Genomic DNA, 5,000 nt, shown 5'->3' with positions numbered 1-5,000 from the left:
TATCCAGGCATTACTGTGGTGACTGTCCCTTTTATCCAGAAATTAATTACTCTGGTGACTGTTCCTTTTGTCCAGGTATTACTGTGGTGACTGTCCCTTTTATCCAGGTATTACTGTGGTGACTGTCCCTTTTATCCAGGTATTACTGTGGTGACTGTCCCTTTTATCCAGGTATTACTGTGGTGACTGTCAATTTTATCCAGGTATTACTGTGGTGACTGTACTTTTATCCGGGTATTACTGTGGTGACTGTCCCTTTTATCCAGGTATTACTGTGGTGACTGTCCCTTTTATCCAGGTATTACTGTGGTGACTGTCCCTTTTATCCAGGTATTACTGTGGTGACTGTCCCTTTTATCCAGGTATTACTGTGGTGACTGTCCCTTTTATCCAGGTATTACTGTGGTGACTGTCCCTTTTATCCAGGTATTACTGTGGTGACTGTCCCTTTTATCCAGGTATTACTGTGGTGACTGTCCCTTTTATCCGGGTATTACTGTGGTGACTGTCCCTTTTATCCAGGTATTACTGTGGTGACTGTCCCTTTTATCCAGGTATTACTGGTGACTGTCCCTTTATCCAGGCATTACTGTGGTGACTGTCCCTTTATCCAGGTATTACTGTGGTGACTGTCCCTTTTATCCAGGTATTACTGTGGTGACTGTCCCTTTTATCCAGGTACTACTGTGGTGACTGTCCCTTTTATCCGGTATTACTGTGGTGACTGTCCCTTTTATCCAGGTATTACTGTGGTGACTGTCCCTTTTATCCAGGTATTACTGTGGTGACTGTCCCTTTTATCCAGGTATTACTGTGGTGACTGTCCTTTTATCCAGGTATTACTGTGGTGACTGTCCCTTTTATCCAGGTATTACTGTGGTGACTGTCCCTTTTATCCAGGTATTACTGTGTTGACTGTCCCTTTTATCCGGGCATTACTGTGGTGATTACTGGTATTACTGGTGACTGTCCCTTTATCCAGGTATTACTGTGGTGACTGTCCCTTTTATCCGGGTATTACTGTGGTGACTGTCCCTTTTATCCGGGTATTACTGTGGTGACTGTCCCTTTTATCCGGGTATTACTGTGTTGTCTGTCCCTTTTATCCAGGTATTACTGTGGTGACTGTCCCTTTTATCCAGGTATTACTGTGGTGACTGTCCCTTTTATCCAGGTATTACTGTGGTGACTGTCCCTTTTATCCGGGTATTACTGTGGTGACTGTCCCTTTTATCCAGGTATTAGTGTGGTGACTGTCCCTTTTATCCACTTATTATTGTGCCGTCTGTCCCTTTTATCCAGGTTATTACTGTGGTGACTGTCCCTTTTATCCACTTATTATTGTGTTGTCTGTCCCTTTTATCCAGGAATTAGTGTGGTGACTGTCCATTCTATCCAGGTATGTGTGTGGTGGCTGTCCCTTTTATCCAGGTTTTACTGTGGTGACTTTTCCTTTTATCCAGGTATTACTGTGGTAACTGTTCCTTTTATCCAGGTTTTATTGTGGTGACTTTTCCTTTTATCCAGGTATTACTGTGGTAACTGTCCCTTTTATCCAGGTTTTACTGTGGTGACTTTTCCTTTTATCCAGGTATTACTGTGGTAACTGTCCCTTTTATCCAGGTTTTATTGTGGTGACTTTTCCTTTTATCCAGGTATTACTGTGGTAACTGTTCTTTTATCCAGGTTTTATTGTGGTGACTTTTCCTTTTATCCAGGTTTTACTGTGGTAACTGTCCCTTTTATCCAGGTTTTATTGTGGTGACTTTTCCTTTTATCCAGGTATTACTGTGGTAACTGTTCTTTTTATCCAGGTATTACTGTGTTGTCTGTCCCTTTTATCCAGGTTTTCCTGTGGTGACTTTTCCTTTTATCCAGGTATTACTGTGGTGACTTTTCCTTTTATCCAGGTATTAGTGTGGTGACCGTCCCTTTGTATTACTGTTCTGTCTGTCCCTATTATCCAAGTGTTACTGTTCTCTCTCTCCTTTTATCCAGGTATTACTGTGGCAACTGTTCCTTTTATCCAGGTATTACTGTGGTCACTGTCCCTTCTATCCAGGTATCATTATGGTGACTGTCCCTTTTACACAACTATTACTTTGGTGACTGCCCCTTTTATCCAGGAATTAGTGTGGTGACTGTCCCTTTTATCCAGGTATTAGTGTGGTGTCTGTTCCTTTTATCCAGGTATTAGTGTGGTGACTGTCCCTTTTATCCAGGTATTAGTGTGGTGTCTGTTCCTTTTATCCAGGTATTAGTGTGGTGTCTGTTCCTTTTATCCAGGTATTAGTGTGGTGTCTGTTCCTTTTATCCAGGTATTAGTGTGGTGACTGTCCCTTTTATACAGGTATTACTGTTCTGTCTGTCCCTTTTATCCAGGTGTTAGTGTGGTGACTGTTCCTTTTATCCAGGTATTACTGTGGTGACTGTCCCTTTTATCCAGGCATTACTGTGCTATCTGTCACTTTTAATCAGCTATTACTGTGGTGACTGTCTGTCTTATATCCAGGTATTACTGTGGTGATTGTCCCTTCTATCCAGATATTAATGTGATGACTGTCCCTTTTATCCAGGCATTACTGTGCTATCTGTCACTCTTATCCTGGTATTACTATGGAGACTGTCCCTTTTATCCAGGTATTACTGTGGTGACTGCCCCTTTTATCCAGGTATTACTGTGGTGACTGTTCCTTTTATCTAGGTATTACTGTGCTGTCTGACTGTTGTATTCATGCATTACTGTGGTGACTATCCCCTTTATCCAGATATTACTGTGATGACTGAAAAACAATATTTTTTTAATATATTTCTTATGGTCCAGGAGTACATGAAATGAGGTATAATAAATTGTGGTAGAGTTATTTATCCAGGCATTACTGTTACAAAAAGAAGGGGAAGGGGGTACGGGTTTGAAACCCACCCTGTTATCCAGGACATCTGAAGTTGGGTTTATGGCCACTTGTGCAAATTTTGTCGTTTTATTCATGTCAAGTGGTTCGGATTTCTATCCAGCACACAAAGTTACAAATACAATTACAATCATGCAAACATTCATTATAATATATAGATATTTATATATACAAAAATATATAGGATATATATATATATATATATATATATATATATATATATATATATAGATATCAAGAGGTTGATTGTGTGTGTGTGTGTGTGTGTTTGTATATATATATATTATATATACTTTATATATGTATATATGTATATATATACATATATATATATATATATATATATATATATGTGTGTGTATATATATATATATATATATATATATATATATATATATATATATATATATATATATATATAGGCTATATATAATACACATACAAACTATCCGAATATTTATACTCTGGCAAACATATTGCAAGTCAACTTAGCTATCTTAATCAATAGGCAACTTCTATTCTACACCATTATTAGGTCAAACAAAGTAAATTTTTTTTTTTAATAATTGGGCATTCCTGGAGTTACCGAGAACACGCAATGGAAAATATGAACTGACTTAATTTTAAAAGTAGCAGAGTTAAGAAGCCAGACTTGCAAATATCCTTACGTGAGCCATAAATCTCCAGAGGATATACGACCTGGTACCACGCTAAAGATATGAAAGAAAAATTCGAAAAGGTATATTTATATATATTTATGTATATATATACATATACATATGTGTATATATATAGTATATAGATGTGTATATATATGCATATATATATATATATATATATATATATATATATATATATATATATATATATATAGAGAGAGAGAGAGAGAGAGAGAGAGAGAGAGTTTGGGAGAGAGAGAGATTGGGAGTTTGGGAGAGAGAGAGAGAGAGAGAGAGAGAGATTGGGTGAGAGAGAGAGAGAGAGAGAGAGAGAGATTGGGAGTTTGGGAGATAGGAAGATAGAGAGAGAGAGAGAGAAAGAGAAAGAGATAGGGGAGAGATAGGAAGTGAGAGAGAGAGAGAGAGAGAGAGAGAGAGAGAGATTCGGAGATTGGGAGATTGGGAGAGAGAGAGAGAGAGAGAGAGAGAGAGAGAGAGAGAGAGAGAGAGAGAGAGAATCCTTCCAACTTTCAACATAGAAGCCACTGGTGCCAAAACTTTAACGTATAAATCTCTTGACGGGAATAATTTTATTTTTTCTGAAAACGGCAACTGGGACGAATTTCCCATTATTAGGTGCTAACCAGTTATTAGTTTTCTGTAAAAGGAAACGATTGCGCCGGCTTTGTCTGTCCGTCCGCACTTTATTCTGTCCGCACTCTTTCGGTCCGCCCTCAGATCTTAAAAACTACTGAGGCTAGAGGGCTGCAAATTGATATGTCAATCATCCACCCTCCAATCAACAAACATACCAAATTGCAGCCCTCTAGCCTTAGTAGTTTTTATTTTATTTGAGGTTAAAGTTAGCCATGGTCGTGCTTCTGGCAACGATATAGGTGCAAACAACACAAGCCACCACCAGGCCGTGGCTGAAAGTTACATGGGGCGCGGCTAAGAGTTTCATGGGCCGTGGCTGAGAGTTTCATACAGCATTATACGCTGTACAGGAAACTCGATTGCGCCGAAGAAACTTCGGCGTATTATTTACTTGTTTATTTACCAGCCATTCTTTAGGAGGGTAATTAGCGAATGCTATCAGAATATTTAGAAACTCGTAAGTTATCTCCTTAATATTTCTCTTTGGTAATTATTGGAATGCCTTAGCCATTACACATTTAATTAGCTTGTATTTATAAAGTAAAATACATTTGTTCCTCATTCATTTTGACGATATTAAAAAAATATTACTGTAAAATATTTTAGGTTAATTTTTTTAACAGAAAAATGTCATTATTGTGTTTAGCTTATTAAAGTTTCAGAAATTAAAAATAAACGACAAAGGTAATTAAAAAATATATTTAAATTTAATATATTTTACAGAAAAAAAGCTATTTATGGTATAGTTTTTACGTCACTGTTTTCAAATCTC

At 37.6% G+C, this 5,000-nt stretch overlaps 1 protein-coding gene across 2 annotated transcripts in view; it reads left to right on the top strand.

Moving 5' to 3' along the window:
- LOC136828153 (uncharacterized) overlaps positions 1-5,000 on the top strand; it is a 384,459-nt gene that overhangs the window by 209,433 nt on the left and 170,026 nt on the right. The gene's annotated exons all lie outside the window — the stretch shown is intronic.

This window comes from Macrobrachium rosenbergii, chromosome 42 (genome assembly GCF_040412425.1).
Source record: "Macrobrachium rosenbergii isolate ZJJX-2024 chromosome 42, ASM4041242v1, whole genome shotgun sequence".
NCBI classification, from domain to species: domain Eukaryota; kingdom Metazoa; phylum Arthropoda; class Malacostraca; order Decapoda; family Palaemonidae; genus Macrobrachium; species Macrobrachium rosenbergii.
Note: the sequence above shows the minus strand (reverse complement) of the source record. Positions and strands in the feature narration are given on the sequence as shown.